Here is a 23,157-nt window from a genome sequence, read left to right as displayed (position 1 = left end):
AAGAAAACTGATGATAATAAATGAGAAAATTAGGAAATGTTGCATGAGACAATATATAGCTAACCAAATGCACTGTTGCAGTTACCTCACTGTCGTTGTTCAGTTATGGCAAAACAACTATTTGGTTATGTTTAGAAAATCATCATGGTTTGGGTACAAAAAATAATTAACTTTATGGACAAGTTCACCCAAAAAACGAATATTCTGTCATTATGTGCTCAACCCCATGCTGAGTGAAAGTCAGCAAAATAGTGTTGCAGCATTCTCCTGAACAACTGAAGTAGCTGGGATCTTCTTTGGAAAACGTAAAAAAAAACAAAAAAAAAACAAATGCTCCATCAGGCTCATCTGGTGTTAACCATGTTTCCAGAAGCCTGCAATCCCAATTTGATTTGAAATGACATATTAGCACCTTTGACGTGTGGTCGAGCTCGTGTACCCACAGACGAGGCGCCAATGCTTTTTATTTTAGCAGCTACAGTGAAGATTTCAGCTTAAAAAAAGAGTGGAAAAAAATCTATTCAATTCAAACAAATTCTATTCAATTTAGGAACTCAGTGACTTGTGGAAACTTGGACCACACCAGTAGAGCTGTATTAATTAAATTAAGTTTTTTTTATCACGTTTAAAACAAGTCCCCAGCTACTGCAGTTGTTTGGGAAAATGCTGCAATGCTGTTTTGCTGTGAAGCTCCAGAAATGTTTGGACTATGAAACTCAACTTTCCTTTCGACCTGGTTGTAAGTAGATAATGACTGACTTTCTATTTTTTTGCTTGAACTCCTCCTTTAAGTTACATACATATATACCATATGAATGTTACTTCATATGCGTGGTGTAACTTAACTAAATAAGTTAATTAGATAAATCTCCTTTGCATTCTGGTGTCTCTTTGGACATAAACAGCAGTCTCTATCCTGAAGGACTGATACATGAGAGAACGAGCTGAATGCTGAAACTGTTGAAGCAAACTGGAGTCACTTTTGTTTTAACACTGAGTGACTTTTTTTTCTTTCACTTGGATATATTGTGGTCTTTTTCTCCTTGCTTTTTAACAGGGCACAACATTCCCAAATGTCCACTTGGACTGTCACCAGCCAGGATAATATGGAGGTGGCTGGTAGAACTGCTTCACTCACCACCCAAAATAATCACTCGAGTGGCTGGTGAAATCTGAACATTTGGCCGGTGGATGAAAAGATTATTTTTGCATCCTACTTGTGAAAGAGATTCAATGCATTAAATTGGGTTCATTTGTAAACCAGCTGCCGTTGAGTAGTTATTTTTTCGCACCTGTTTGTGAAGCCCTGAATCAATGTGTTTGTAACATTCAGCTACTAGAGAGGCCCTGAAATGTATCCACACTAGCCATAGCTATATCTGTATGTAGGTCCATATCTCCATCCATTCCATTCTATGGCAAACAGGTCCACCTGGACTCAAAGATGAAGTGGTCAAAGGTTACTGTGACCTCACAAAACATCTTTTTGTCAATAGCTCAAGAAAAAAAATATCAGGATTCATTTTCGCGATGATGTGTGAATGATGGTGGCTGACACAGCGCACTTGATTTTTATATTGTATTGTATTGAATGGAATAAGGAAAAACTGAGCATCTCTTGTATCCCTTCAGGGCCTCTGTTTCGGTGGCGGACAAAGCAATGTGGAGGGAATAAAAATCCTGCTACACTGAGAACCAGAGGTAAGACACTTCACACACCACTGCACTCATATGTCAGCCCCTGATTCCACTGGGAAGATCTCTTCAGAATCGGAATCGGAATTTCTTTATTTGTCCCGCAAACGGAGTCATTTCTGTTACACAGCAGCCAAAGGACAGCAATATTACAATAAACAATAATAATAGTAACAATAAACAATATAATAAAAAGGTAAGTAATAGAAATAGGCTTGTATAAATATTGGATAATATGTACAATATGAGCAGTGTTATAACAGTGTGGCAGTGTTTTGTTATTAATGGATAATAAATATGGGTATGAGAATTGCTAAAAAAAATTGCTCAAATAGTTCAAACCAAAATGGTAAATGGGTTATGTGTAGAGTTTGTATTGCACAGCCTGTCGTGTGCAACACTGTTTTGTTCCGTCCTCCACGAGCACCACTTCCAGGACACTCCTGAAATGTGCCGTGGTGGAAACACGAGCGTCGTCCTGAACGTCCACATACTGCTCCGTCCACCATTTTGCACCATTAACATGTCGTAGACGTGCCTGGTGGAATCTGCAAGTCAAGCTCATTCAAAGCTCACAAAAACAGACTTAGAGATGAATCCATGTGTGTTCACTGGCATGTGAGAATAACTTGTTGTAGTTACTGACAGCATATGAATGGGCTTCAAAACTTGCTTTTTTTGGAGGATCACATTAGCTAGCCATTGTTATCTGAGTCTGTCTGCCAGAGGCCAGCCTGCTGATACCTGTGGTGCAGTACTGTGGGTTGCATGTACAGCTACCTGCCACCCTGTGTGCCTATTGTCTCTCTGAGCAGAATGTTGGTGTTGGTTCAGGTTGACCCACAGGGCAGAAAATGCAACCGGCTTAAAAGCCACTATATGATCTTATTTATTCAAATAGCAGTAGATGAGAGATGTTTCATTTACTTCATAATACAAGTGTTAGTGTGCCAGGTCCCTGCTTGATAAGTTTGGAACACATTGGCACTGATGTCAGCTTAGTTATCGACAGCTAGCAGCGGGAGTGTCATCTGCTTCCCAAGTCAGAGTCCACAGTGTACACAAGTCCAACTTATTACTTATGTAAAAATATCAACAGTGCAACATCAAGTGAGATGCACTCTGTCACCACAGGAGTTAGGATTGAGATAAAGCAGTGAAAGGTGAGCATCCATCATGTGTTGCAGACTATTGGGAGAGATATGTACTTTTATTTCAGCCTTTGATTCAGGTTCACCCTGGACCTGACTTAGAGTGACATGTTGGCTCATGTATTTTTTGAAAGCTAGAGGACAAATATCAAGAACACCAATAAAGAACTACTTGTTGGTTTGTTTTTTCGTACAACCCGATGAGTGAAGAGTAAAGAAAATAATTCAACATAATAAATTCAGATATGTGGCAGAGTGGAACCACAGGTTTACGTGTGACTCAGGTGACTCAGGGAACTCTGCAGAGCGAGCACATCCAGAGCACTGTGGGAACATGGAGCAGTTTTATGCGTGTGTGTGTGGGTGAGAGTGTGTGTGCCCCAGCGCTCTTGCTGGGTGGGCGGCATTATAGGCTGGTGAGAAACAGAAAGTGAGTCACCGATTACGATTATGTTTCATGTTTCCACTTCTCTCTGAGAGTTTGTGCCTTGTGCAGAAAGGTAGAGCTAAAGAGCACAGCGGCAATTAGATATCCTCGACGCTGATCGTCACTGCTGGAGGCGTGAGACAAACACATACTTGAGTTCCTCTTTTGCCTCCTGGCAGCTCTGGGGCTGACTGCTGGCCCTCTCCTCCTCCCAGCTTGTTACCTCCACAGTAATGACTGTTAGTGTGGGCTGTGCAGCTTTTTGCTGAAATGTCAGCGTTCCCCTCAAACTGTGGCTCCATTGTGGTTTTCAGTTTGCCTGATGGTAAAGATATGCAGTCAGTGGGTAGAAGCTCATTCTGTTATATCGACACAAATGGTGGCATTTGTCATGTTTTTCTTCCTCTGCCTAATTAAATGATCTGACGAGTACCCACGACGGCTCTCACAAGAAGTATTGCAGCGTCACTGCGCTCGTTACCGAGCCTTAAAGGCTGTGTTGAGTCTATAGGCAAATCAGATCTGTCACTTCTGAGACTCTCGACTCATCGTTATGTGCCACATTTACACTTTAAATTCATTGTGAGCACAAGAATATCTCCACTGAGAAGGTTTGTAGAAACCCAATCTGAATCGCATTTTTGCCATCCCGTGAATCAGTGCGTTGCCCGTTTGAAACAAACTGTTCTGCCCAGCTGATCTGATAATTCAGGGGGTTTACAGATCCTGTGTTAAGCCTTCTGACATGCCCACAGACTCATTAGGATGTCACCACGGCAAGTTGCTGCCGCACACACCTATCTCCATTTTGTGAACGTCTGCTTTCCTGTGAGGTCATGTGAGAGGGATCACATGTGAGCCCAGCTGCAGTCTGCAGAGCCATGAAGCCACGCCCACTGCTGCAACAGCTGGTGTTGTACTGTTGGTATTATTGGTGCTGTTTATTCAAAATGTATTGATATTGAACATGTCCAAATTGCACCAAATTCGACACTGCACTTCCTTTGACCTGCCCAAGGGTGATTAATGGTCTTGGAGAAATGCAAATAACAGACAGACAGAGATACCTTGCTATGCCAAAGATGGATTTGAGCTAGTAGTCTGAACAAAACTAAATTGGCCTCTTGAAATTTAAAGTGGCCTCTTAAAACCTTAGAGAGACACAGCACCAGCCTCCAGCAGCAGGATCTGAGTGCAGGTCATCCCCCAGTCTGTCTCCACTCATTTCCATCCTGCAGTAAAGAGAGCACTCTATCTTGACCATCAGATCCACTCATGTCAGAACACCTCATCTTCACCATCACAACACTGTCAAGGGCCTGTGTTAGAAAAAAAGGAGAGAGGTCTGTGAAGTGGCAGCAGTGCTCGTCCCTGCTGAGAGACACTGGCGCTGGGAAATATCAAAGTGGAGCTCGATAAATACCCCTCCTCCTCTTCTTCGTTGGTTTTGTGCCAATATCAAATTAATTAATGTGTGGGAAAAACAAAAATTCCCCAGTCAATTAAATGTAATTTAAATAAGAAAATAATCATCTAAATCAATAATAAAACAAACAAATGAGTTTCAGCCCAGAAGCATTCAGTGAGCCCTCGTTTCTTGTACAAAAGCACTCTTGACTTGAAAAATGTAGGAAGGCTGCATTTTATTCTGATCTACATACGTTACTGTCAGTGAAAGACTGGTATGTGTGTTTCTTCTATGATAGAGTATCCCCATACATGATTATAGAACAATCTGCTAGAAATATCCCAAGATAGAAATATACACACAAACAGCAAACGGGTCCAAAAATGCAGGCCAATTTGCCAATGACGTTGGCTCTTTAGTGTGGATTTTTCCTTAGTAGCCTGGTCCAACTTTCATGGCTATAATTATGGGTTCTTTTTTAGACTTGAGTTAAAGCTCTTGCTCACCCTTTAAAGGAGTAATTAGTAAGATCTGGGCAAAATGTTATTTTATGATATTCTAAAAAGAACTACCATCATAAATAGTGCTGGCATTATGTCAAAGACGTATATTTACTGTGTTGCCAGGATATATCTACTAAAGTTAACATGCTAACCAGCTAGTCCCAGAGCATTCTGTAACATAATGCCGCTTGAACCTCAAGAGGTGACAGTCTGATAGCTTCTGTATGTTTCAGCCGGGAAATGTAAAAGTTCTCCATTTAATCTGATGAGTAAACAGAATAAGTAAACAGAATAAAATCACAAAAGGTCCAGTAAGGAGATAGTTTTCACCATTCTCTCTTACTAAACAGAAAAAATGCTGTTTCTCTCTTTTACTGAACTAAGACTAGTTATATTGACTCGTCACCTCTGGTTTGGTCGAAATAAATCTTCAATTCACAGAGTAGGAGGTAAAAATATTTCTGTTTTAAATGCCCGTTTCTCCCGCTGCTCGTGTCTGATATCTCATGACCACACCTGCTGTGTCCTCTTTTTCCCAAAGTCATAGTGCTGATCAGAACTGCTCCAAATCCCCTCCATTCTGTAACCCCTTTTATCCAACTCTTCTCTGTTGGTGTCAGCGTCTGTGTCCAGTCCCAGTTTAGTGGGACGCTGTCAATAGGCCTGGTTGAGCTGAGCCCTGGTGCCTGTAGTGACTCCCCCCCATCATCCAATATTGCAGTAAGGCCTCAATTAGCTAATTACTAATGGCAGCTAGTCACTACAACCAAAGATAGCTACAGCAAAGAGTAAAATAATCAGCAGTTATGCTACCTTCTTTAGTTTTGGAACTACATTTTTATTATGAACTATTATTAACAGCGGGAGAGGTGAACAATCTATATGAGGTCTCGAGGAGGAAAGAGCAAGAGGAGGTGGGATTATTAAGCATGCATTCTGAGTGGTCTATACCTCTACACACAGTACACCTGATGTTTTGATCTCTCCTCTAACTTACCTCAGATAAAAGAGGGCAGGATGGGCTTAGAGAACCCAAGGCTGGAGGGGTTCAATCACAGCTTTTTAATGAGCTATCACTTAACACCCCCATGTGTCTACTGTTGGCTGGGTGGGTGGAGGCCACGTGCAGAGGGCTGTAGTTTGGAAGAAGACTTCAGAGAAGACTTTGATATTTGCACAGAATGTTGCCTGCTTAAAGAGATTTGTTTTGTTTGTTTGACTGGGGAAGTAACACGGTTTGAAGTTTATGAGCTGACTCTGCTGAGCTGTAGCATGCTGTTCTGCAGCTCTCAGGACACAAACGTGTGTGTATGTGTGTGTGTTTGTTGTGTGTGTGTGTGTGTCGGTGTCGTGTCTGTTTGGTATGCTAATATTAGCCCCTTTCACAATGTTTTTCAAGGCGGGAGTATTGTTCTGCCTCAATGTCTGAAAGTTACAGTGGTGGAATGGGAAGTTTCATTCAGAATTGGAATCAGAATCAGAAATACTTCATTGATTCCCATGGGGAAATTGCTTGCGTTACGCTGCTCCCATTCAAAGTCCCAGAAATATGCATAATAATAATAATAATAATAAAAATAATAATAATAATGATAATAATAATTATACTACTACTACTACTAATAATAATAATAATAAAAATAATAATAATAAAAAAAAATAATAATAGTTATTATTATTATTAATATTCTCTCCAAGTAACAGCATTATGACCCATGTAGAAATACAGTAGTAGTATTAGACAACCCTATTCAGCTAAATGTAGTTCAAACAGGAGTCAAAGTTATTCCCAAAAGGAATATTATTTATTATTGACTTGTCAGCCACAATCACACTTGGCAAAGGAGTAGCATAAGAACTGGCACTTAAACTTTGGCATGATATTTGTGCCACATTTGTGAAGGAGCAACGGGAGATTTTGAGCACAGAAAATTACCTACATTATATTTTGAAGAGAAATTATACTCAAGCACAACATCCTTTTGTTTAAGCAAACACCAATATATTGTGTGCTCAATAATTGTGTGTGCATGTTGCCAGCAAGAGTTTGAGAGTGCAGAGGTATTTATTGTGCGTTAGAATGGATACATCTCCCATTGTTCCTTCACAAATGTGGAACAAATATCACGCCATATTAGACTCTTTCACATAACTATAATGCAGGGGCAACCCCTCACACAAATACAGTACGCACACAGAGCAAGTTATATCATTAACAATAACAACTGTACAGTATTTCAGCTGTAGCACTATTGGTGTGTGTGTGTGTGTGTGTGTGTGTGTGTGTGTGTGTGTGTGTGTGTGTGTGTGTTTGAATGAAATGTGACTTTACAGGGACATACACCGATCAGGCATAACATTATGACCACCTGCCTAATATTGTGTTGGTCCCCCTTTTGCTGCCAAAACAGCCCTGACCCATTGAAGCATTGACTCCACTAGAGCCCTGAAGGTGTGCTGTGGTATCCGGCATTGCATGGTGGGATCTCCATGGATCAGACTTGTCTGTCCAGCACATCCCACCGATGCTCAACTGGATTGAGACACCTCAAATTTGTTGCTGTGCTCCTTAAACCATTCCTGAACCATTTTGATTTGTGGCACAGCGCAATATCCTGCTGAAAGAGACCACAGCCATACCGTTTCCATGAAAGGATGTACATGATCTGCAAAAAATGCTACTATAGGAGGTGCATGTCAAGTAACATCCACATGGATGGCAGGACCCAAGGTTTCCCAGCAGAACAATGCCCAAAGCATCACACTGCTTCCGTCGGCTTTCCTTCTTCCCATAGCCACTTATTAAACATAACATTTGTCATAATACATTTGCAAGTCAAGAAAGTCACAGTTTGTTTTAAAGATAGTGAAAAATGCCATTTAGTTTTGTGTAAAACCACTTAGTGAACAACATTGTCTCAATATATACACCAACATGGCTTTCACCTCAGCACAGAAGAAATATTATAAAAGGTGAAAATCACAAGTTTCACACGTCAGTTTTGTGTGCTAACTAATATACAGGAACAACTCTATAAGGTTTAGTTCTGGGTTTTGGTGAGTAGTAAACGAGGCAACATCACCCATGGAACTGTTTGGTATGTAGTCGTTCTAGTTACATATTTTCACAGTCTCACATTTCATCCGTTTTCATGACAAACATTAATGTAACTTTGCCAGGTTGTGAAATGATCTTTTAAATTGACAAATGTCATATGTGTTATTAATGGCTCAACTCAAACAAGATCAAAAAGATATTTGTCTCTTCCCGTTCACTACCGTACATATTTTTTCTGAAGTAAGGTCCCATGGCAGTCCACTGGTAAGGCCGAGACCTTGCCTCTCTATATGCAACTGCACCCTCTCATCTTCTGTTAGTTTCTGCTGTATGTTTCTAACATAACAGAAAAATTAGATACTAGGTGAGCTCCTCATCTACATGCATGCAGACTCAGTGTCTAGGCCACCATATGGCCAGGTTGAAGAGAATGAACACAGATTTATATTGGCTGGCGTAAAAAGGCAGTTGGTGGGGAGCCAGACGGCTAGAACAACAGCTGTAGCTCCTCATTTCTGAGGTTTAGACCTACTGCTATACCCGACGAGAGCTGTGACAGGTAAATTGTTACAGGAGCTGTGAGAGACTCTCTTATGACTCCACACTCAGATGGGCTTATAATGGACATGGCTGCACAAAGGATAAAAATGTGTTTTTCACTCGGCTGTGGCAGGGTTGAAGGTCAGTGGTTCAATGCTGTTAAATGATGCAAACACCAGTGCTAAGAAGAGAGCACTTTTCATGAAGCTCTAGCTTCCTCCGCTCGGGGCAGTCTGGCTGGTCAATAATGGGCCACAGTTTCCATCTGGGATCCACATGTTAGAGGTTAAGCTGTGACATGGGTTTAATTATTATGGGTGGAGGGATAAGGGTGGGATGAGGGTGGGTGTTGGGCTGTGACCATGCGCCAGCCCTGGGTCCCAAGGGACTAAGCCAGTGGCTTAATGATCAGCCCTGCAGGAATTAGTGCTACTTTAACCTCAGTGTTGCGACTTCTAAGTGAGGCCTGCTGCTCAACTGATTTACAGCTGCTGATGGCTAGAAGAAAGGGGGAGCAGCAGAGGAGGATGGAACCTCATCCTGTCTGTGTGTGCTCCCAGATAGGAGGAGGTTCTTCTTTGTGAGTTAATTCTAAGTTCTTTCTCAACTGCTTCAGGATGGAGATTTAATAAAGTTGTTTCTGCCTGAGCACTCTGATATTTCAATGCTAGTGCCAATACAATGCCAAGTATACAGTTCTGGTAACAGCAGTCTACTTTTTTTGATATCTTACTCCCCTTTTTCAGTCTAAGAAGTTCAGCAATAGGCAGCTGTACAAGCACTCTGCCTTCAAAAGACTGACAGTCAGCCAATGTCATTCAGAAAATAAGCAATCTCAAGTCATTTGTGAGGCATTTAAGGTAATTATAGACATGTTATCAGACAGGATGTCAAATGATGAAGAACCCTGAAAAATCCCCAGACGATACTGAAAGGTAAATAAGTCTCTCTCAATACTTAAATACCTGGAAGTTGAAGGTCAGCGTTATGTTTCTACAGAATAACCTCATTGAGATTCGAAGTATGTCTGGTCCGACCAGATAACTTCTTTGATCCCAAAATGTCAATGTCAATTTTATTTATGTTTTTATATTGAAAATTATCAGTAAAGAGCATATTTTTTTCAGTCCAGGATCATTGGGGGTAAACAAGAGCTGCCAAGATACATATTTACATTAGCTGCCAAGATGAGTCGATCAAATAAAAATTAATCATATGATATTAAATTAAGAGTGTTTAACTAATGGTTGGTTGGGCAAAAGAAGCAGTTGGAGGTCACTTTGGGCTCTGGAATATTGTGATGATTATTATTATTATTATTTATTTTTTTTTTATTATTATTATTTTTTTCCCATACTTTATTAATCCCCGAGGGGGAAATTATTCTCTGCATTTGACCCATCACTAGCTGCATATATATTGTAGCACTGCAAGCTGGGAGCAGTAGGCTGCTGTGACAGCGCCCGGGGAGCATATGGGGGTTTGGTGCCTTGCTCAAGGGCACCTCGGCAGTAGTCAAGGAAGTGAACTGGCACCTCTTCAGCTACCAGTCCACTTCCATATTATGTTTTTCTTTTCATTTTAAAGACCAAACAATAAACCGATAAATTGTGAATAACCTGAAAATCAATCCATGATAAAGATAATTCTTTGTTGCAGGCCAAAGATATACCTTTTAATCATCAGGTAAACAAAGCACACAAGCTGAAGTTTAAAATATGCCACTAACACTGCAGCTGTTGATCTACATGAACACACAAAGTGTATATACTAATCACTACTATAGTGCTTACTGTTAACACCGTCACACCACAGTCAGCTGCTTATGTATCAGATTTTAAAATCTCAAAAATGTATAGACTTGCAGAAGTAACCCGGCTGCAGCATGAAAACACAGGAAGCAGGATGTGGGCTAGAGTAAATGAGAATGTCAGTCTGACAGTGTTCCAGCTTACACCTGATGTTTCCATTATTTTATTGTCAATTTTAGATGACTAATTTTAGACTGACTGTGTGACAGTCACTATCTTCTTCTTAATGGAGCCCACCCACTGTCTTGTGCTGTAGCCTACAAACCATGAAAAGACAACAGCTCACATATGATATTGCTGTGGTGACCAAAAGTCTACCTAGTTCATTGTCAAGTCTGAGAGTGGCAAAATATGGACCATGGTTTAAACAAATGCTTCCACAAGAGAAGGTACATTGATATTTAAGCCTGACACCTGTCAACCTGATGTTAGAGGACCAAGCTGTCAGGTAACAAGACTGTCAGTCTGTGTTTGTTCCGTATGGTTTGACATCATTCAAACATGGTTGATGGTCAATCAATCACACAGGAAGCCTCCTGACCAATCATTCAAACAGGTTCTCTGACACTCTTTTTTTTTTCTAGATATGTATGGGCATGGTAGCCACGCAAGACAAATACCATATAGTTAAATGCGAGAATGGCACTGAGTAGAGAGCATACCTCTGCCAAGGCTCAACAGTCCCCTTTAATTCAATTATGCCTAATCCAGTGTCAAATAAAACATATCTAAATCTGCAAGAGATTTTTGGGTACATTTTGTAATTTCACCCGGAGGAAGTTTCTGTCCATTTACCACATATTTGAAGATATGAAACAGCTAAAAGTCATTCAGAGCCATCTTTAACATTCAGAACTCTGGGATGAGAATGTCTTTATTATTTCTATTGCAATTTCTGTTGTAATGATTTCTTTAATGTTATCAAATCAATGACTAAAGTGGAGAGACCAACTGTAGCCAATATTTAATAATATATTGATAATAAATATAAAAATAGTTCATATTTTGTGATCAAGAGAAGGCTTTGAAACAACATTCAGACCATAATGTAGAGATTAACAGAAAATCACTCAACTGTGAAATGAAAAAAAAAAACGTTGTTTTGTTTTGTTAATGCTAGGTAAAGGTGTTTCTCGTGTATTACATCACCCACAACTTCCCATGTGTACAACAATAACTATTTTAACATTTATTGACAATAAGGTAATGCAATTTTTTTTGAACAAACTCATACCAATCATGTGTTGCTATTGCACCTGAGATCAATAAACAATCATAGCAAATTAAACATCATCCAGGCTTACAGCTGAAATCAGAATGATGAGCCTTAAAGATTATCCCCAGCCGGAACACAATCCTCTTTGGTGGTGCTGAGCAGTGGGGGCGTTTATAAGCCTGGCTGCTGTCTAGCCAATGCTACTGCTGTACCAAGGCAGGCAGCTGCACACACTGGCACAGGGAGTCACAGCTGATACACACTGTCTTCTCAGAGGCACAACATATTCTCACATCACCAGACACGCACACATAAACAGACATCTGAGGTTTTCCTTACCAAAGATATATATGAAGCAATGATGCCTGCCAGAACAGTTTGTTCTCCATCATTCACAGGGTCTTTAATTGTCATAGCTGCTGCACCAATTGCGCTCCTCGGACTCTGCCAGCAAAGCACGGACACATAATAAGGCATTAAAAATAGCTTCCTGCCTTGTCCGTCACTTTTCCTTTTTCCTCTTTGTTTTCTACTCTCCGTCCGTCTCTGAAGCCGTGCCCATGGTCCTGAACGTTTGTGAGCGTGCATGTGCAAGAACGTGAGCTCAACTTGTACAAACAATACAGCCAGCCAGGGTCTCCGAAGTCCTTTATCCTCATTCCTCTTCAGAGAGCGTGTGTGTGCGAGTGAGTTTATATGTTCGTTTTGTGGGGATGACACAATCTTATATAGTATTGCAGCATCTGATCAATCATCTATTGAATGTCTGCAGTCATCATTTATTTCATTACAATTCCAACTGCACAATGGACAGAAGAAACGGATGCTTTTAACTAAATGTACTCCTCACCATGAATCTCTAACCATTTGTTCCGCAAATGGTACATGTATAGATGTTGTTTATGTTATAATATAAAAGATAACCAGAAAGTTGGCTAGCCATCTTTGGTGATTAGAAGGGATCAGCATTGGTTTCTATTCATATATTAATACAGTTGCTTCCACCCTATATTACATTCCATTTGAACTCACTTGATGGTGGTACTCACTCACAGAATCGGGTGTTGCTCCACACTCCATTAGCAGCATGTCATTAGGTAAAATTACAATTTTTTTTTACAGTGCACCTTATAAATGGAATATTCTGCAAAGGTCCTTATTTCCTCTGGCCTATTTATAGAATGACCGGCCAATTGGCATTAGATACTTCATCAGCAGAACTGCCTTCCTCCACCTGGCAGAACTGGCTAGATTCTTTTTTTTTTTTGGGGGGGGGGGTGGCTGAGCAAAATTATGACACAGTCGCCCACAGCATAATTCTGAGTGAGTTGAATGGAAACTTCACACCCTTCAAGTGTATTTGAGGCTTTCACCCACATCCTGCAGACAGTCATATAAAGACAATGCTCAGAACACTCTCAGAGTATATCAGCTCTCTGCCAGGAAGGTTCGGCGTGTGTTACACCTTCTCTACATCAGCACATTTGCAGGCAGATGCAGCAGCCACAAGATGAAATGCACAGTTGGTACACTGTTTGTTGTTTGTCAGTTTTGACCATAAGTTTGTTCTTGCCTCACACTGGAGTTTCCTTTTGGCATTTAAACCACGCTAGCAGTGTATTGTAAATCTGTGGCTGATAAATATGTTTTAACAGCTTCAGTGAAAACATCTGTCTGGATGTGCTCATCATTGTCACAAGCCTCTTTACTAATATTGATGCAATGCAGTGGTTTATGTGCTCTTGTTTAATGTGGAGCATGCAATCAGTTTCACAGCCATTTGAGGAGATGCTCAGTGATCTGAGGACTCCTTGACACTAGGGTATTCCTACAAATGTCATTCATTAGGACAAGCTGAAATTACACTATTGTCTTTCTCGGGCTCACTAGAGGCCACAGTCTTTTATTTAATTACATGGAAATTCATTAGTCTGTACCTGACATAGAGCAAATTAATATGATCAACAGAATGTGAAGAAAACTACCGCTGGTGCAATGCATGGACATGATCATCATCATTAAAGTAATTGATAATGTAACACAACACAGGCACAACACAGCGGGATTACCTCCTCAGGTCAAGACTCTGCTGTCCACTTACATCTGAACAGTTTTTCCTTTGAGGACAACAATGTAAAAATCTTGGCAGATGGAAGGCAGATGGTTTGAAAGAGGAGTAAAAGAATCCATCTATGTCAAACTGGAACGACCATCCTTGAACAGAGGAGGCGGCCTATAACATTACTTATCATCCACCTACAATGTAGTATTGAGTTCCCGCCCCAGACAGTGTGATAACCATTCACACCTGGGCTCACCTAGCTCTAGCAACACACATGAATGCTGTCTGGGTCAACAACCCACAAGTGGAACTAATGACTCTGAAACTCAGAGCAAATCCCCCCAGATAGTTAAAACTGAAGAAGCCTCTTGGGTGAGAGGTAAAACGTCTTCAAGATACTGAAACATGTCCAAGTTTGCTACGATATACCACTTAGAAGCTTTTTTAGACTTTATAAGCAGGCTTAATTATGCTTTTGCAAGTGTAGATGCATATCCTATGCCATAGCATGATGTGTACCTCTCTGGGGATCTATCTGCATGTTTGCAGTAACACAAACCGCAAGAAATGCGATTGGTCCTCTTGTTGTCCTCTACGTTACAATGGTGTCACCACACGGAACTGTGGCATGTAGTTTACCCAGTAAACGCATTTAAAATATGCCACTATTGTCATTATTACAATGTGCTTTATGTGTATTTTGTCAGGATGATAATCAGAATAATTAAAAAGTTAATCAATAGATGAATTGATGAAAAAATATCAATAGGCTCATCCCTAAAGAAAACAGTAGTGTTGATGTCAGTGTACTGTGTTCAGACATGACTACTGAAGTTAGCATGCTAAGCAGCTAGCCCCAACCCATCATGTCCTGTAATACCCAGAAATTTTGCAAGAGGTGAGAATCTGATAGCCCCTTTAGATTCATCAGGGAGATGTACAGCAGAAGCTTTTAGTGTAAAAAGTAATCTCTTGAAAAAATGCCAAGAAAGGAAATATGTTTACACTTACTTAAGTTTCTCTCTTAACTGAACTTTTTTTTTTCTCAAATTATTTATCATTTACCAATGACAAAGTTACAATAACAAACTAAGGACATAAGCATCATGACAGCATTGTGTACACATATTGCATAGCTTTTCTCCTGATGGGACATGACATTTAATAAGGCACCGTGATATATGGAGTATTATAAGTAAAATATTTAAAGGTTAAACAAAAAAAAAACCCACAACAACAGTAATATAAAATCATAACTTAACAAAGATGGCAGGCACTGTAGTCAGATTTCTCTGTAGAATTGATGGAACATACTGACTGTATACTATCAGAACATTTCGATTGATGGGTGAGACTTGGCTTTCCTGGTTGGTTTTAGTGTGTGGTGTTGTTTACATAGTATAATGTTATATCTTTCAACAACTGCGAAGTTGGTTACTACTACTACTACTCCTCTTTAAGTAGAGGACAGTTTCAAATCAACAAGTAATCAATAGTGCAGAGGATGTTCTTTCTTCCACAACACATACCCAGACTATTAAACTTAACAATATATTATCTCCGGTCTCTTCCTCTTTCCACCTGACTCTTGGCTTTTGCTCATCACCCTTTTTGTTGAGATATGACCCATTGTCTCCCAGATTTTCACTGTCATTGTCCTTTCAGTTTCTAAGCAATCAGAAAGCTGTGCAATGATAACAATTTGTCAGATCCGCAATGTTTGTATGACACCCTGGAACAGAGCAGTACATTTTTGGAGATCCTCATGTGATGCGCATGTGATGTCAGAAGAAAATTGCCACCATGTGAATATGGTCTATATAACAACCATATTCCCTGCCCATGCCAGTAGCCTGGGCGCAAGAACCAAACATATGGTGAACCAGTGAGCACAATTAACACCACTTTGTTTTCTGTTGATGAACTTAACATTTTCGAACAAGTAGCTGTCATCCCTTCAGTTTTACCAAGGAGGCCAGTTGGTGGCTTACTGCTGTCCTAATATCATTGAGAACACAGTCGTAGAGGCAACTCCATTTGAGAATCTCCAACAGGGAAGTCTGAATTTCCGAGTTCCAGTCAGCAACTTGGGTGGAAAGCTCCCTTCACACAGATTTCTGACTCAGAAAACTCAGATGCAAATCACTAACCCAACTCCAAGATGGCACCTCCACACATCAACAGCTGTGGAAGTTGTAGAATAAACTGTTTATTAGTTTTGCTGTTTTATTTGTGTCATCAAATCAGTTGTACACACAGTACTGTCCAGCTTCTTTCTGTTGACATGTTGCATGAATGGTTTTATGTGCAAAATACCAAGTTATGTGTTGTCATCAGCTTGTTGTGTAACAATGGCTAACCTGACTAGAACTGGTATTCCAACTTGTGCTTGACCACAGTCAACTCGTGTATGATGTCATTCCCAGCTCTTCTGACAAGGTAAATGGAATGCACTGATAGAGGCTAATGACTCAGCAGTTATATTGCTTATACGCTGTCTGCCTTCTCTATCACCACCTTGGTGGATCATAAGGTCTCCACTGTCATCCTCCTTCTGTCGTACCAGTTTTGCTGCTGTTGTTGTTGCTGTTGCTGACACTGAGCTGGCTTGACACAATGGTGTCAACACCAGCCCCGCCCAGCTTGAGTTTGACTGATGGCAGTGGCAAGGTTGAGGCAAGCAATCTGCTATGCAGGATGGAGAGAGATGAGTGAGAGGGAAGAGAGGTACATGGGAGTAGAGATGGTTGAGGCCTATGTTGTGTGATCATTGCTCAGTCAGCAAGAAGAGATTTAGACGAGCATGTGGCCTCCCTGCTTCCCTTGGTGGAACCACAGACAAGCCAGGAGGAAGGTTTGTTCCAGTTATCATCGCTTGCAGCTCAAAATCCCAACTGAAGGGGAGGAGATGCTGCTGACTGAAATTAACCATAAACAGCTGTGCTTAAAGAACAAATACATTCAACCTAAACTCTCCCATCATCGTTGTGCTTTATGGCTCTTTCAGGCTGAGAAGGATTTTAATATTTCCTACTTACTGACAACCCCAGGTTTCAAATCTTTCCTTCAGTTGTAACAGAGCTGTTTATAGGCCAACTAAAAATAGCCATGCCCAAGTTTTTCCTTTTCAGTCTCAGCTGTCCAATTTTTGGTGTCTCTGGTCAGCTGTGTGTACTTCCCTTTTGCTCACCACAGCAAATATGTGGTTCCCTGGAAAAGCGAGACCACTTTGTCTCACTGTGGTTAGGCTGGCCTGTTGGAAGCTTGCCTGGTGAAGGCTGACCCTGAAGCAGCAGGAGTGTTTTGGTGAGGCAAAGATCACAGCTGCTGCAGCAGTGGTGTTGTGTCGGCAGCTTTTCCTGTGTGATGTTCCAGGTAACCTCATTGAACCACAACATGAACTCAGACCTGCTTGAATTTCGGGCTGCCATTAGAGAGTTGTTCTTAGAGTGTTCCTTATGAGTAGATCATTCAATTATGTTTTACAGTGTGATGTGCAGTGTCCATAACAGAGCAGACAAAATATAGTGTTGATACAATAAGTGTACAATATGACTCGTATGTATATCTATATATATATATATATATATATATAGATAGATAGATAGATATAGATATGTGTGTGTGTGTGTGTGTGTGTATGTGTATGTATAGTGAAAAGAATGTAATGAAAAAGATATTCAAACAGATTGCATACCCAAGCTTTGCCGGCAGCAGTGTTGTGAGTGCAGCAGTGTTGAAGGAGAGATCAGTGTGTGACAGCTTAGTTTTAAATAGACCGCGTAATTTGGAAGAATGGATATGATTGTTAAGTGACTGATGCTGATCTGATCAGCTGACTACAGCTGGGGCTTATGAGTTCCGTGTCCTGCATGAATTTGCGCTATGCTTCATTTATGTGGGCAGTGGACACAAGTGACAACTATGTGAAATTTTAAATCAGGGCTGGGTGATATGGCCTTAAAATAATATTGCAATGTTTGCTTGTATCATTATACACATTTTATATCTTGATATTTTGAAGTCTCCTCTAAAAACACTTCTTAAATGCTAGGACTTGGCAAAGAAATTTAATTTCACAATATGTTAGACCAAATACCTCCATCACTATTGGTAGTTATTGGTAAATATTAACACAGTAAGATATATAGTTTAGCTTATATATATATATATATATATATATATATATATATATATATATATATATATATATATATATATATATATATATATATATATATAAATGGGAGCACATATATACATATCTATATATATACATGTGGGAGCATACATGTATATACCCACCTGTGTAAATGCTCCCACATGTATGTCTGAATCTGTGTGAACCAAATTCATCCACCCACCCTGTTTCCACTCTCCTGGAGCATGAGGTGATTTCATTCAGACACCATCCAACATGGATTGATTCAGCCACCTCCTTCTCCTTTACAAATCACCCACCACAACCTCCCTCATCTCCTGCTTCTATGAGCCCTGCCCCATCATCTCACCATCAAATATATAGTCAAGGTCAAAAGTTTACATACACTTGTAAAGAACATGCATAGCATGTCAGTTTTCAGTTCCAATAATTTCCACAACTAATTGTTCTGTGATAAGATGAGTAGAACAAATACTACTTTGCGACAAAAAACATTAATTATGTTCGGTTCGGGTAGTAAGGGTTCAGTAATGAATAGTAATGAATGTGTTATAGGTCTTCTGAAAATAAGGTCAAATCTGCTGGGTCAAAAATATAAATACAGTAATTCCAATAATATACTTCTTGGCACAGACTTGTTTCGTCAGCACAGTCCACATGTTCTCGATGGGATTCAAGTCACATAGTCCATTCCAAAACCTCAATTCTAATCTGATTTAGCATTTCACCACTTTTTGATGTGTGTTTGGGATAATTGTCTTACTGGAAAACCGAACTGCACTCGATCTTGTGGATGATAATTTTAGTTACTGCTCCTTATTTATTATTCCATTTACTTTCTTTAGAGCTCCAGATACACTGGCAGCAAAACAGCCCCCACAGCATAAAAATACCACTACTTTGCTTGACAGTAGATATGGTGTTCTTTGAGTGAAATGCTTCACCTTCTCGCCTTAAAACATATTGCTGGTCATTGTGGCCAAAGCACTAAAGTTTTGTTTTATCTGACCACAACTTCAGAAGGTTTTTTTTTTTTCTTTGTCCATGTGATCAGCAGCAAACTTCAGTAAAACTTTAAGGTGCTGTGTCTGGAGCAGGGGCTTCTTTCTTGCACAGCAGCTTCTCAGCCCGGAGCAATGTAAAGCACATCTGACCTGTCTTCCAGCAGCTTCTAATTTATCACAGAGTTTCTTTTTTGTTGGTTTGTGGTTGACTCTTGACAATCCTGAGCAGTTTTCTCTCAGCAGCAGGTGATAGTTTGTGTTTTCTTTCCAATCGTGGCAGTGACATTACTGTGCTATGCACTTTAATATTTGTTCAAATCAATAATGCGCTCGTTCAGATCAAGGCTGAGCTCTTAAGACTTTCCCATTGTAATGTTTGTGGCTGTATCACTTATGCATTATTAAAATGGGCCTAAAAAGTCACCAGCTGTTATCAGTCCTAATCACTCAGAAATAGTTAAGAGGCCATGCTGTGCTAAATGATATAAACAACTTTCAATAAACACCTAAATTGATCATTCAAGTTAATGTATCTATATCTTTGAACCAGCAGATTTGGTCACATTTTCACATTTTTTATAATAGATTCAGATTTGAAGCAAACTTCATGAATGTTTTTTGTGACAAAGCACTGTGTGTTCCACTCATTCTATCTCAGAATAATGCGAGCCCTGGAAATCATTGGAAGTGAATCTGCCCTGCCTGCCCACATTTTCTTCACCATTGCATGTAAACTTTTGACCATGATTGTAAATACAGCATCTCACTTGGCGGCTGACACTAAACACCATGACATACCTTTGGCATGATGTATTCACCCACAGTAGCACGTGGTCGTGGGTGTGCCTCTGGCAGGCCCCTTCTCTATCCCAACATGTTCTCTAAGACATGGAGCATAGGTGGATGGCACCCTAGTTCATGTGGTTTAATCACTTTTTCGTCCCATTTGCTCTTTTAATCACACTCTTTACACATTCAAATGCTTTAGGTCTTTAGTTCCAATTAAAGAATCAAATACATTTTGTCCATCCAGTGTTATATGAATAGCCTTTTGTGTTAACTAATTATAGATATCATTCCACTACTGGTCAAATTCTGCTCTGTTATGGGATTTTCCCTGAGGGTTCATTAATTTAATGTTCAAACTGGCTGGAACATGGGGGGAAGTACTTGGTATGTTATGAATCATGAGAGCACATTGAAAGCTTTTTGCAGTGGGAGTATAATGTATGTTTTCTTCTAGAAACAATGTATGAATTTTAGAGACTCTTCACAACTGTTCATCAAGTCATGACCCACCTCAGTTTTCTCAGTTGTGGCTTTTCTCTGTTTTCCTGCAGCCTTCTGGGATGACGAGTGGGAGACTGGGAGAATAAAGAGAAAAAAGCTAGTGCCAGCTTTTTCTGCGAAGGAGGAATAATTAATCAGAAGAGAGGGCTGCTTGAAAGGGAGGGAAGGAAGGGGGAAATAAAAAGATGAAAGAGCAGACAGTTCAAAGAGAGCATTCAATGATGGGCTTGGCCGTTACTGGGCCTACAGAAGGCTTTGGAGAAAGGAGTCAGGCAAACAGAGTTTCGAACTGTCACAGCTGTCTTTGGACTGAAGCAGGTTGCATTCAACATGAATCCAGTAATGCTAAAATGATTGTTCTGATTGATTACAGTTGGTCAGAAAAAGCACAGAATAAACATGGTTTAATTGCTTGACAAATTAAGTTTTTAAAGAAGCTAGTGATAGAATAGCCCCTGTCTTAGACACATTGGGCCCTATGTATATGATACATATAGCGCTTGGTCTAAAGGGCATGGCAGGAATCAATTTTGGCCTGTCCAAGTCAATTTCGCTAGTGAATCGGCAAATAATCTGAGCGCAAAGTAAGGCGAAGAGCGCAAAGGTGTTGTGTCTAGACCCTTAATTAGTCATGAGTTTGCTTTGGGTGTAAAGTAAACCAATCAGGGTGCCATCTCCCATTGCCTTAAAAGGCCAGGTGAGCCAGGACCTGAAGCTTTTAAGCAGTGGCACTCATTTTCACTGAAGGACAGGTATGTGGTCCACCGCTGCTGGACCCTCTGCCGCCTCACATTCATTAAAAACTCCATTTGACTGCATAACAGACAATTCACAGATATTTGGCTGAGGAGGACACTGCGTGTGCGCAGATCTCGGTCCGTAGATCGAGCAGGATGGGTCATAAAACTGTTCTTTCTGATCATTTGCGGGTGGAATGTAGGTGGATGAAACTCCTACACAACAAAAGATCACACACGTATTCCAAATTCATGGTCAAGCCAGCCACCATTTGCGATTGCGTAGTCAAATGAGCCACACCTATATTTCGAATGCGCAAGTCATTTAACATCGAAATAGTTCGAAAAAATCAATAAACTTGTATCGGTGCGTGTCATCTGTTAATTTTTTTCCAGAGCAGCATCAGCCTGATACCTGATGCCTGTATCGGTTTGGTGCATCCCTACAAGTAATGGTCTATCAGCACTCAATCATCTGAATCTACAAAGTTACTAGTAACTAAAGTAGATAAATAAATGTGGTTGAATGGAAGTATAATATTGCAGGAAAACAGAAAAACCTCAAAATTATACTTTAGTACAATACATTTGTTAATTGTACTTAGTTACATCCCATCACTGGTTACCCTTAATTTTAACACCAAGATTTGTATTTCCATTTTTTTTTATTTTTCACTGCAAATGTATGTCAGTTCCATATATTGGTAATTTATCTCCTTGATTACTACTAATCGGTGTCTGCATTGTCGATCTCTGCCATTTACTTTTTCAGAAATTTCTTAAGGGTCAGGGAAGTTCAAACTGTATTCACCGAAACAAAAGTCCAGCAATAAACAATACAAGTTTTTTGTTTTGTTTGTTTGTTTTTTTAATGTGATAAGGTTCTGTTTCTCAAATCCTCTTTCCCGATACTGGTAATGTTATCAGTTCTGTTCACTTCATATCTTCCCCCACGGATGAATCTTCCTCTTGTGAGTGTGTGTGTGTGTGTGTGTGTGTGTGTGTTTACATGCTGTTGTTGCTGCTGTCATCACTTCTGATCTGCCCTTAATCAGCTTCATTAATCCACCAAAACCAACTTCATCTACATCCAACTGACCAGCTGTAATGCTAAACCATATTTCTCCCTGATAACAGGTTGATCCATCATTACCCCACAAGATTATCATTTAACAACTGCACAGGAACAGCTTTCCATCTGGCTCAGAGGGATCAATACATTTGTTTCACTTCCAAAAGTTTGATTCAGTCTCCCTCTGCCAGTCATCGCTTATGTAAAGAGTCAGAATGCAAAGGGTTTGGTGTTCTCAGGTGGTGCTGCAATCTGCTGTGGAGATGAGAGATGCTCTGCAGTTTTGCACGGAGTAGTGCATTGCTGCTGTTGTTGCCTGCCCCCCTGCCTGCCCCGTGTACTGTTACACAGGATAACAACACATAGTGGATGTGGCGTGTGCTGTTGCACTGCTGCTTCACGAGTGAACCGACCATTTTGTTCCACTTGCTTGGTTTGATGCCAGGTCATTGACATGGATCAAACAGATGCCATTAAACAGATCGTGGACGTGATATTGCGCTCATCCTGATCCCCTTTTTATCTCCTTAATGCAGAAGTCAGCACAAAGGTTTCACAAGGCATGTTAACGATATGTTATTTAACGCAATGTTTTCCATGCAATCACTTTTGCAGCTCTTCACCACTGCTGAATCGCCAGCACCAACAATTACATTTTTCCAAACAAACCCAATTTTAAGCCAGTAGACATTTACACTGTAGTTGGTAGGGGCGTTACAATCTCGACTGTAAGGTGGAAATCTATTGAAATGACATCACAATCCCAACCTTAGAGATCAAAGGTGTTGAGAAACCAAGGATTTTGCCACTCCACCAGTGTCATGTCCAGTAGGCGTGCCAAGAGGAGGTAAAAAAAAAACCACACATAGCATGTTGTAGTGCAGCAGGTAAACATTAGCTCCTCTCACCTGAAGCTACAGCCAATTAGAAGACACCATGGCAACTGGGTATATAGTAGACACATGAACTGAACTCGAACCCCCTCTCGCTTCTCTGAAATCAGGGGTGTGGAATTGTTTTG

General features: G+C 40.3%; 1 protein-coding gene across 4 annotated transcripts in view; it reads left to right on the top strand.

The window, feature by feature from the left end:
- fynb (FYN proto-oncogene, Src family tyrosine kinase b) overlaps positions 1–23,157 on the top strand; it is a 60,996-nt gene that overhangs the window by 11,899 nt on the left and 25,940 nt on the right. For all 4 annotated transcript variants that reach the window (XM_030405514.1, XM_030405511.1, XM_030405515.1 and 1 more), the window contains exon 2: positions 1,633–1,701. The gene's annotated coding sequence lies outside the window, so the exon portion shown is untranslated. The remainder of the gene's footprint in view (positions 1–1,632; positions 1,702–23,157) is intronic.

Source organism: Sparus aurata, chromosome 22, assembly GCF_900880675.1.
Source record: "Sparus aurata chromosome 22, fSpaAur1.1, whole genome shotgun sequence".
Lineage (NCBI taxonomy): Eukaryota > Metazoa > Chordata > Actinopteri > Spariformes > Sparidae > Sparus > Sparus aurata.
This window is presented reverse-complemented; position numbering and strand designations above follow the sequence as displayed.